A 12708-nucleotide genomic window follows, 5' to 3' on the forward strand; every position below is an offset into this window, starting at 1 on the left:
AGTAGTGCACTATATAGGGAATAGGGTGCCATTTGGGACGATACCACAGTGTAGTGTAGGGAGACTTTGCTCAAGGAACAAGTGAGTGAGTCCAAGAAAAGCAGTTGATTATTAATTAGAGTCATGGAGAGAGAGAGAGCCCTGGAGCCTTGTATTCACCTGAAGTCAAACATATACATGGGATACTTCAGGATTGCTCGTGTGTTTGAAAACACCATCATCAAACCCAATAAAACACTGAGTAAAGGAAGGCACTCTTTCTTTAAAGAGCGTGTGATTCACACGTAGGACTAGTAGGGGAAAATGGTATTAACTTGAACAGAACTGTATGACCAGGTACTGAGGTACTGTTCACATCCCTGACCAGGTACTGAGGTACTGTTCACATCTCTGACCAGGTACTGAGGTACTGTTCACATCCCTGACCAGGTACTGAGGTACTGTTCACATCCCTGACCAGGTACTGAGGTACTGTTCACATCCCTGACCAGGTACTGAGGTACTGTTCACATCCCTGACCAGGTACTTAGATACTGTTCACATCCCTGACCAGGTACTTAGATACTGTTCACATCCCTGACCAGGTACTGAGGTACTGTTCACATCCCTGACCAGGTACTGAGGTACTGTTCACATCCCTGACCAGGTACTGAGGTACTGTTCACATCCCTGACCAGGTACTGAGGTACTGTTCACATCTCTGACCAGGTACTGAGGTACTGTTCACATTCTCATCCTGGTGGTTTTGCTGTATTTCCCGCCTCTGTGGTTTAAACCATAGAAATGTAATTAATTATATTTATATGGTTTAAACTGTATGTTGCTGTGGGATGAAATGTTGAAATCAGACTTGTTGAAGTGAGGAACAGATCAAGTTTTTCCTCAACAAATTATCACAATCATTTGCTCTATTTGGAGCCATGCTCTCAATCGGACTGACTTGAACTAACAGTGTCCGTGAAGTTTGTATGGCTGTAACAAAGACTGTCGAGTTCAGCTATGGAGACCTCTCCGATTCTTTTCAGGTGTCCTGAGTTATCATGGGTTGTTGGACCGACACTTCTGCTCTATCTCTGACATCCAGCCTGAGACCTCTCACGTGTTAAATATTCATTGAAGTTCAAAGCCTCTGGGAATCTTATCCAATAACCAACTGTTCATTCTCTTCCATAGGTCCACCTTGTGGGACATGTTGTGATCCCAACCCATGTAGGAATGGTGGAGAGTGTGAGGAGAGCTCCGAGAGTGCCGCTGGATATGCTTGTGCTTGTCTGGAGGGATTCACGGGCCTCCGCTGTGACACCCCCGTTAACATCAATTGCCTTTCATACGAATGTCAGCGGGAAAAGGCGTGCTCCTTGGGGGAACATGTGAGAACTCTATTTCTACGTCCCAAATGTCACTCTAAATAGTGCACTACTTTCGACCAGAGCCCATACAGTCTGGCCCAAACAGGCCTTGTCCAAGGTATTGCACTATAGAGGTAATAAGATGTCATTATGGACGCATCCCATTTCTCCTTCTTCATTCTCCTCAGCCCTCCTCCTCCGGCCTCTCAGAGCCTGATTTAATAGGAAATGTCACGTGAAAATGAATATCTTAGTCTTTGAAGCAGATCGAGTGTACTTTTGAAGGTTGGAACAACAATGAATATTTCTGCCTTCAATGGGGGGTTAGCATGGCTTGGGGAAGGAAAGCGTGATGGTGGTGGCTCTGGTTATTTGTGGTGGCCATTTTGATTAGACTGGAATTAACTATTGCATATTTTAAGAGGCAGACTGAAATTGCACTTATGAAAGGGGCTCTTTTGTTCTAGATGGGAGGCGTCTGTTGGCCACAGTCCGTTTTCAATTTCAGGCCTTTTATCTCTGAAATGTTACGGTGATACAGGACAGGGGATTTAATCATCAACTGCTGAGTGCCAATAGTTTCTCTATTATGCGAGAGGCGATGCATAGAGAGAAAAATATATTAAAATGGGCTAATTGTCTTTTTGTGACCTTCACTTGTGACTTCATTATGGAATTTGCCACAGATTTTACAATAACTGATTTGTAATAGGTTTCTCAACCCACTCGAGAATATTCCGTAAGGCATTCTTAACCAGTCATAACACCTTAATGAGTGATGCAGGATTACGCATAACAACCTTCATAACACAGTCACATTAATGGGAGCCCAGTGTTGATAGCATAGCAGCACTCGTATGTCAACCTGATCTGTTTGACATTGATTTTGCCTCAGTCTCATCTCTATAGGGGACTTCATCTGAATGAAAATGAACTCATCTTTCAACCTGAGAGCCTTGGCGACTCGAAGCAACTGTTATTATTAGTATCTTCTCTGATTAAGGATCTTGGTTTTATCATCTCTGACTCTTGAGTCAGATATATTATTATTGTCAAGATCATTCCTGATGAGATGTGATGAGAGCTGGAGTACGCTAGTCGAGCTAATGGCCTAGCTGTCTCCATCTATTCTTAGTTTCTCTATGATGGATTGATTTATTTATTTAAGTCTCGAACACCAATTGTTGCCCAATGGGCTTATAAGACACTATTTCTTTACGTACGTGTGCACAAAATACAAAACCAAATGACATTTAACAAATGAAATGCATAATTAAAGTGGCGCAGTAGTCGAAGGCCCCGCATCGCAGTGGCATCACTCCAGACCCAGGTTCGATCCCAGGTTGTTTCACAACTGGTCTTGACCGGGAGTCCCACAGGGTGGCACACAATTGGCCCAGCGTTGTCCGGGTTAGGGAAGGTTTGGTCGGGGGGGGCTTTACTTGGCTAATCACTCTCTAGCGACTCCTTGTGGCGAGCTGGGTGCCTGCAGGCTGACGACGGTCGTCAGTTGAACAGTATTTCCTCCGACACATTATTGTAGCTGGCTTCCTGGTTAAGCGGGCGTTAAGTGCGGTTTGGTGGGTCATGTTTCCCCCCCATGACTCGACCTTCGCCTCCGGAGCCCGTTGGGGAGTTGCAGCGATAAGACAAGATCAAAATTGAGGAGGAAAAGGGGGTAAAAAAATATAAAAATAAAAGTGCATCGTTAGTAATCATCAGAAAGTACAGCTTTCACCTTGTCACATTAAACAAACAATACACTTCTTCTCTCTGTGTCACTGTAGCTGTCCTGTTTCACTCCCTAACATTATGCTGTTACAGTTCTTTACTCACTTGTTCTGCTAGGGAGAGTGATCTGTCTCCACTAACACTGTCTTGTTCTGCTGGGGAGAGTGATCTGTCTCCACTAACACTGTCTTGTTCTGCTAGGGAGAGTGATCTGTCTCCACTAACACTGTCTTGTTCTGCTGGGGAGAGTGATCTGTCTCCACTAACACTGTCTTGTTATGCTAGGGAGAGTGATCTGTCTCCACTAACACTGTCTTGTTCTGCTAGGGAGAGTGATCTGTCTCCACTAATGCTGTCTTGTTCTGCTAGGGAGAGTGATCTGTCTCCACTAACCCTGTCTTGTTCTGCTAGGGAGAGTGATCTGTCTCCATTAACACTGTCTTGTTCTGCTAGGGAGAGTGATCTGTCTCCATTAACACTGTCTTGTTCTGCTAGGGAGAGTGATCTGTCTCCACTAACCCTGTCTTGTTCTGCTAGGGAGAGTGATCTGTCTCCACTAACCCTGTCTTTTACCTTTAATCTAAGTGTGTTTTCTCAAGCTGACTTGAGGCCTGATTTGTTTTCGTCCTGTGTCTGTGTGTGTGTGCGCTTGTGCGTGCAAATGTGTGTGTTTGTTTTACATGTGTTTGTGTATATGTTGAAGTGTTTGTGTGTGTGTCTGCAGACCTCTCCTGAGTGTGCAGCCTCAGTCTGGCAGTGTTCAGATGGCACCACAGGCCCACAGTGCAGGAGGCAGCGCAGCCCTTCGCCCTGCCACAACAACGCCAGCTGTTTAGTCCAGGGAGAGGACTACGTCTGCAGGTGAGACATGGAAGTATATTCAGGATATAGGTGAGACACATGGCAGTATATTCAGGATGTAGGTGAGACACATGGCAGTATATTCAGGATGTAGGTGAGACACATGGCAGTATATTCAGGATGTAGTTGAGACATGGCAGTATATTCAGGATGTAGGTGAGACACATGGCAGTATATTCAGGATGTAGGTGAGACACATGGCAGTATATTCAGGATGTAGCTGAGACACATGGCAGTATATTCAGGATGTAGTTGAGACATGGCAGTATATTCAGGATGTAGGTGAGACACATGGCAGTATATTCAGGATGTAGGTGAGACACATGACAGTATATTCAGGATGTAGGTGAGACACATGGCAGTATATTCAGGATGTAGGTGAGACACATGGCAGTATATTCAGGATGTAGTTGAGACCCATGGCAGTATATTCAGGATGTAGTTGAGACACATGGCAGTATATTCAGGATGTAGTTGAGACCCATGGCAGTATATTCAGGATGTAGTTGAGACACATGGAAGGGATAAAGGTGATTTAAACAAAACTGTAACCTTTATTTAACAAGGCAAGTCAGTTAAGAATACATTCTTATTTACAATGACGGCCTACCCCGGCTAAACCCGGACGACGTGATCCAGTGACCTACGCGTCCTGATGGCCCAGTGTTTTAGTTAGAGCAAGGGGCTTAGCTAGCAACACCAGGGTTAGAGCATGGGGCTTAGCTAGCAACACCAGGATTAGAGTAAGGGGCTTAGCTAGCAACACCAGGGTTAGAGCATGGGGCTTAGCTAGCAACACCAGGGTTAGAGCAAGGGGCTTATCTAGCAACACCAGGGTTAGATCATGGGGCTTAGCTAGCAACACCAGGGTTAGAGCAAGGGGCTTAGCTAGCAACACCAGGGTTGCGGCAGGTACTCTAGTGGTTAAGAGTGTTGGGCCGATAACCAAAATGTTGCTGGTTCGAATTCCCAAGTTGACTAGGTGAAAAATCTGCCGATGTGCCCTTGAGCAAGGCACTTAACCCTCATTGCTCCCATAAATCGTTCTGCTAAGTGACTAAAATGTAAATGTTCTGTGTTACTGTGAATGTAGGTGCCTAGATAAAAAATAATAAAGGTCCTAGATAAAAGCGTCTGCTATGCTGTTGCTCAGGACAGGAAGCATCTTTAATAATAGCTCATTATTTTCCTTTATATACTTCAGATGAGGGCTGGGAATTGCCAGGGACCTCACGATACAATATTATCACAATACCTAGGTGCTGATAGGTGCGATTCTCATGACTCACAATGTATTGCGATTCAAATTTGATATTGCGATTTAATGTTCCAAACATATTGCTCACCATAGTTCTGCTGCAGAGGTATTTAAAAAACATAAAAAAAATATTAAACTTTTATTTAACTAGGCAAGTCAGTTAAGAACAAATTCTTATTTACAATGACGGCCTACCCCAGCCAAACCCTAACCTGGACAACGCTGGGCCAATTGTCCACCGCCCTATGGGACTCCCAATCACGTCCGGGTCGTGATACAGCCTGGAATCGAACCAGGCTCTGTAGTGACGCCTCTAGCACTGAGATGCAGTGTTTTAGATTGCTGGGCATGAAAATAAAAGTGCTGAAAACATGTTGGCTCAGTATTTAAAGCTGCAATATGTAACTTTTTGGACGACCCGACCAAATTCACATAGAAATATGCGTTATAGATCTGTCGTTCTCATTGAAAGCAAGTCTAAAAAGCAGTGGATCTGTTCTATGTGCGCTATTTCTATGTTTCCCGTTCAAAAGTTTAGTTTTTGTCTTTCACTTTCGGTTTTGTACACCAGCTTCAAACAGCTGAAAATACAATATTTTTGGTTATGGAAAATATATTTCACAGCGGTTTAGATTGTACAATGATTCTCTACACAATGACTGCTTGTTTTGTCACATGAACTGAAATTGGACAGACTATTAGAAGTTTTGCAACCAGGAAATGGCGGAGCGATTTCAGCATATTGTACCTTTAACAATAAGACGGAGAACAAGCTGTAGGATGTAGAGGTCGACCGATTAATCGGAATGGCCGATTAATTAGGGCCGATTTCATGTTTTCATAACAATCGGTAATCGGTATTTTATTAGCGGAACGCCTAGCCAATATCCAATGGAACAGCGTGGCGCGAAATACAAAAACCTCAAAAATCCAATAATTTCAATTTCTCTAACATACGACTTTTTTACACCATTTTAAAGATACACTTCTCCTTAATCCAACCACATTGTCCGATTTTAAAAAAGGCTTTACAGCGAAAGCAAAACATTAGATTATGTTAGGAGAGTACATTGACCAAAATAACCACACAGCCATTTTCCAAGCAAGGACATGTGTCAATAAAACCCAAAACACAGCTAAATGAAGCACTAACCTTTTTGACGATCTTCATCAGATGACACTCCTAGGACATTATGTTACACAATACATGTATTTTTTGTTCAATCAAGTTCATATTTATATCCAAAAACAGCATTTTACATTGGCGCGTGATGTTCAGAAAATGTATTCCCACCAAAAACTTCCGGTGAATTTACAAAAATACTCATCGTAAACGTTGACAAAATACATAACAATTATTTTAAGAATTATAGATACAGAACTCCTTTATGCAACCGCTGTGTCAGATTTTAAAATAGCTTTACGGAGAAAGCACATTTTTCAATATTCTGAGTACATAGCTCGCCATCACAGCGAGCTATTCAGACACCCGCCAAGTTCGGGGCAACCTAAACTCAGAATTAGTATTAGAAATATGCTCTTACCTTTGCTGATCTTCGTCAGAATGCACTCCCAGGACTGCTACTTCCACAAGAAATGTTGTTTTTGGTCGAAATAATCCATATTTATGTCTAAATACCTCCGTTTTGTTCGTGCTTTCAGGTCACTATCCAAAGGCTAACGCGCGAGCGCAATTCGAGACACAAAAAGTAAAAATGTTACATTACCGTACTTAGAAGCATGTCAAACGCTGTTTAAAATCAATTTTTTCATGGTATTTTTAACGTAAAATTGCGATAATATTCCAACTGGACAATAGCGTATTCATTCAAGGAGAAAAAGAAAAAACAGCGAGCTTGTGGGACTGCGCATATCCAATCCCTTTGTTGCCAGGCAGACCACTCAGTAACTGAGCTCCTATACTCTGCCCAGTGACAGGAGAACGCTCAAACCCCTTTCTGAAGGCTTTAGACAGACAATGGAAGCCTTAGAAAGTGCAACGTAACACCACAGATACTGTAGTTTCGAAAGGGACGAGAAAGAAGAACTACAATTCTCAGATCCTCCACTTCCTGGTTGACTTTTTCTCAGGTTTTTGCCTGCCATATGAGTTATGTTATACTCACAGACACCATTCAAGCCGTTTTAGAAACTTCAGAGTGTTTTCTATCCAAACCTATCCATATCAGGTTAAAAAAAATATAATAAATTGGTTTTATTATTCTTTTTTTTACACCTTTATTTAACTAGGCAAGTCAGATTAGGAACACATTCTTATTTTCAATGACGGCCTAGGAACGGGGGTTAACTGCCTTGTTCAGGGGGGATTCGGGGATTCGTTTTTGCAACCTTCCGGTTACTAGTCCAACGCTCTAACCACCTGCCTTACATTGCACTCCACGAGGAGCCTGCATGGCAGGCTGACTACCTGTTACGCGAGGGCAGCAAGAAGCCAAGGTAAGTTGCTAGCTAGCATTAAACTTATCTTATAAAAAACTATCAATCTTAACATAATCACTAGTTAACTACACATGGTTGATGATATTACTAGTTTATTTAATGTGTCCTGCGTTGCATATAATCGATGCGGTGCCTGTTATTTTCTCATTGAATCACAGCCTACTTCGACAAACGGGTGTTGATTTAACAAGCACATTTGCGAAAAAAGCACTGTCGTTGCACCAATGTACCTAACCATAAACATCAATGCCTTTCTTTAAAACCAATACACAAGTATATATTTTTAAACCTGCATATTTATTTAATATTGCCTGCTAACATGAAATTGTGTCACTTATCTTGCGTTTATTGCACGCAGTCAGGGTATATGCAACAGTTTGGGCCGACTGGCTCGTTGCAAAATAATTTGCCAGAATTTTACGTAATTATGACATAACATTGAAGGTTGTGCAATGTAACAGGAATATTTAGACTTAGGGATGCCACCCGTTAGATAAAATACGGAACGGTTCCGTATTTCACTGAAAGAAAAAACTTTTGTTTTCGAGATGATAGTTTCCGGATTCGACCATATTAATGACCTAAGGCTAGTATTTCTGTGTGTTGTTATGTTATAATTAAGTCTATGATTTGATATTTTTGTATATAGCAGTCTGACTGAGCGTTGGTAGGCACCAGCAGGCTCGTAAGCATTCATTCAAACAGCACTTTCATTCGTTTTGCCAGCAGCTCTTCGCTGTGCTTCAAGCTGTTTATGACTTCAAGCCGGGTGGGTATAAGTTGTGGAACGTTCCAACAGGACTCTATTCCAAAAACTTCGTAAATAACAAGGTTGCCAAAAAACAACGCATACAAAGTTGTATAGCGGCAGAATAAGATACCGGGTAGGGAGTGGTCTATTTAATTGCGTTTTTCACTCATCACAATTATTCCGAAAATTGTCTGTCGTCACTCTGGTTGCCTATGGACAAACATTAAGAATAAGCTATGTGGTGAGTTGATGCCTATTCGGCAGCTAGTTAGCTAGGTTTGTATGCGTTGCTACTTTGTATGCGTTGTTGGTTGGCAACCTTTTACTTTACGTTTTTTGGAACAGATTCCTGTTGGAACGTTCTACAAATTATACCCACCCCTTCAAGCCAATCAACTCCCAAGATTAGGCTGGTGTAACCAATGTGAAATGGCTAGCTAGTTAGCGGGGTGCGCGCTAATAGCGTTTCAAATGTCACTCGCTCTGAGACTGAGAGTAGTTGTTCCCCTTGCTCTGCATGGGTAACGCTGCTTCGAGGGTGGCTGTTGTCGATGTGTTCCTGGTTCGAGCCCAGGTAGGAGCGAGGAGAGGGACGGAAGCTATACTGTTACACTGGCAATACTAAAGTGCCTATAAGAACATCCAATAGTCAAAGGTATATGAAATACAAATCGTATAGAGAGAAATAGTCCTATAATTCCTATAATAACTACAACCTAAAACTTCTTACCTGGGAATATTGAAGACTCATGTTAAAAGGAACCACCAGCTTTCATATGTTCTGAGCAAGGAACTTAACCTGTTGGGTCTAGGGGGCAGCATTTGCACGTCTGGATAAAAAAAATGTACCCGATTTAATCTGGTTACTAATCCTACCCAGTAACTATAATATGCATATACTTATTATATATGGATAGAAAACACTCTAAAGTTTCCAAAACTGTTTGAATGGTGTCTGTGAGTATAACAGAACTCATTTGGCAGGCAAAACCCTGAGACATTTTCTGACAGGAAGTGGATACCTGATGTGTTGTATTGACTTTAAACTTATCCCATTGAAAAACACAGGGGTTTAGGAATATTTTGGCACTTCCTATTGCTTCCACTAGATGTCACCAGCCTTTACAAAGTGTTTTGAGTCTTCTGGAGGGAGATCTGACCGAACAAGAGCCATGGAATGGTGATGTCCCATTAGACACCTGGCGCGCTAGTTCATGTTGGGTACCCTCGTTCCAATACGTTATAAAAGAGTATGCATTCGTCCACCTTGAATATTATTCATGTTCTGGTTAAAAAAGGCCCTAATGATTTATGCTATACAACGTTTGACATGTTTGAACGAACGGAAATATATTTTTTCCCCTCGTTCATGACGAGAAGTCCGGCTGGCTTACATCATGTGCTAACGAGACGGAGATTTTTGGACATAAATGATGAGCTTTTTTGAACAAAACTACATTCGTTATGGACCTGTGATACCTGGAAGTGACATCTGATGAAGAGAATCAAAGGTAATGGATTATTTACATAGTATTTTCGATTTTAGATCTCCCCAACATGACGTCTAGTCTGTATCGCAACGCGTATTTTTCTGGGCGCAGTGCTCAGATTATTGCAAAGTGTGATTTCCCAGTAAGGTTATTTTTAAATCTGGCAAGTTGATTGCGTTCAAGAGATGTAAATCTATAATTCTTTAAATGACAATATAATATTTTACCAATGTTTTCTAATTTTAATTATTTAATTTCTGACACTGACTTGACTGCCGGTTATTGGAGGGAAACGATTTCCTCAACATCAATGCCATAGTAAAACGCTGTTTTTGTATATAAATATGAACTTGATAGAACTAAAAATGCATGCATTGTCTAACATAATGTCCTAGGAGTGTCATCTGATGGAGATTGTAAAAGGTTAGTGCATCATTTTAGCTGGTTTTATGGTTTTGGTGACCCTGTCTTTGACTTGACAAAACATTACACACAACTCTTGTAAATGTACTGTCCTAACATACTCTAAATTTATGCTTTCGCCGTAAAACCTTTTTGAAATCGTAAAACGTGGTTAGATTAAGGAGATGTTTATCTTTCAAATGGTGTAACATAGTTGTATTTTTGAAAAATTTGAATTTTGACATTTATTTGGATTCAAATTTGCCGCTCTTGAAATGCACCTGCTGTTGATGGAGTGCACCACGGGTGGCACGCTAGCGTCCCACCTAGCCCCAAGAGGTTAAACTTGAGCTTTTTTACAACAAAAAAAGTTCGACCTCTACTTTGGATGGTGTGTCAATACACCCAGTCACTACAAAGAATCAGGCATCCTTCATAACTCGGTTGCCAGAGAGGAAGGAAACCACCCATGGTGATTTCACCATGAGGCCAATGGTGATTTTAAAACCGTTACAGTGTTTAATGGTTGTGATATGAGAAAACTGAGGATGGATCAACAGCATTGTAATTACTCCACAATACTAACCTAAATGACAGAGTGAAAAGAATGAAGCCTGTACAGAATACATATATTCAACATACATCCTGTTTGCAACAAGGCACTGAAGTAATACTGCAAGAAATGTGTCAAAGAAATTCACCTTTTGTTCTAAATTCAAAGCGTTATGTTTGGGGCAAATCCAGCACCTCACTGAGTATCACTCTTCATGTTTTCCAGAATGGTGGTGGCTGCATCATCTTATGGGTATGCTTACACATGTTATGCTATAGCCTACCCTGATAAAGGATGTTATATCTTACACATGTTACGGTATATCCTACCCTGATAAAGGCTCTTTGGCAGAAGCGTTGGTCAAATAAATCCACAGTGAGGAGAGATGAGTGTGTGACTTTGTTTTTCAGCTCTACCACACCATGATCGTCTTGTCTGCATCTCCTCCTCTGTCCTTATTATTATCAGTGGTCTGCTCTACATATCATGCCAGGTGTTATTGATACGTCTGACAGCCAGTTGCTCTCCTCCTCTGTCTTTATTATTATCAGTGGTCTGCTCTACATATCATGCCAGGTGTTATTGATACGTCTGACAGCCAGTTGCTCTCCTCCTCTCTCTTTATTATTATCAGTGGTCTGGTCTACATATCATGCCAGGTGTTATTAATATTGATACGTCTGACAGCCAGTTGCTCTCCTCCTCTCCTCTGCAGGTGCCTGCCAGGGTTTTCCGGGAAGAGCTGTGAAGTGGTAATAGACTACTGCAGTCTGCTCAGTGTCAACTGTCTGCACCAGGGACTGTGCCTCAGTGTAATTGGTGGATATAATGTAAGTCAGCCAATAGGTGAGGCCTAATGAATGTGGGAAAGGCAAAAAAAAAAAGGTTTGATATGATGAGCCATAGTTTATTAGTGGGCTGCTTGGACAGGGGAGTGTTCTGCCCTCTACACATCAAGAAAACACCCTGGGGATATTAGGAATGTTTTACAATAGACTACAGTAACCATTAGTGTATAGACCTGCCAGCGTTCCAAATGGCTCCCTAGTACCTATATAGTGCACTACTTTTGGCCATTTTGGCCTCGTCCTCTCCACTCCATGTTCAAAACAAGTGGCATGTTTTGTGTAGTGATTTAGTATGTCTAGTATAGGGGCACCTTGTACCTCACTTCAGGTTAGTGCACATTCGGGACTTATTTTGTTTTCATAACACGAACAACTGATGAACACCACTATGGTATGCCAATGTCGGGTAATAAAACGACAGGCAACTGGTAGCCGTTAAAGGAATAGTCCGAGATTTTGGTAATGAAGCCTTTTTTACCCAGTCAGGTGAACTCGTGGATTCCATTATTTTTGTCTGCGTGCAGTTTAAAGGAAGTTGGAGGTAGTTTTGCGAGCCGTTTCCAGTCACTGCGCTAACACTAGTTAGCAATGGCTCGTAAAACAACCTCAAACTTCCTTCATTGCCAAAATTGCACACTATCCCTTTAACACTCATCTATTTATTTATTTATTACATATTTAGAAGCTATCAGTTTCTCACTTTTCATTTCTATTATTTTTGCCACATGATTCATAAACTTGTTTTCTTGCCACTGTTTCAATATCGTTTTGCTGTCACATTCAATTTCAGCTGTACACTTTGAATAATGTGCCAAGCAGCCCATTTTATCGACTTGTTTCTAAGAATATTTACATTTGAGATAGTAGGTGGCTATGTATTGATAATTTTATGTCAATATTTGTTTATTTAATGTATTATAGTGTTAAGTTCTAGATATGATGGTAAAAGGTAAAACCTTCACAAAATATTGTATCTATTTATATTTTTTCATATCGTCAACGCAA

At 41.4% G+C, this 12708-nt stretch overlaps 1 long non-coding RNA gene across 1 annotated transcript; it reads left to right on the forward strand.

Moving 5' to 3' along the window:
- Positions 1–1186: 1186 nt before the first annotated feature.
- LOC123724364 (uncharacterized) lies at positions 1187–11679 on the forward strand. Its single transcript, XR_006756871.1, has 3 exons — positions 1187–1370; positions 3805–3941; positions 11571–11679. It is a non-coding gene; the product is annotated as an uncharacterized lncRNA (long non-coding RNA).
- Positions 11680–12708: the final 1029 nt, after the last annotated feature.

The sequence above is a fragment of the Salmo salar genome, chromosome ssa01, assembly GCF_905237065.1.
Source record: "Salmo salar chromosome ssa01, Ssal_v3.1, whole genome shotgun sequence".
Taxonomy (NCBI): domain Eukaryota; kingdom Metazoa; phylum Chordata; class Actinopteri; order Salmoniformes; family Salmonidae; genus Salmo; species Salmo salar.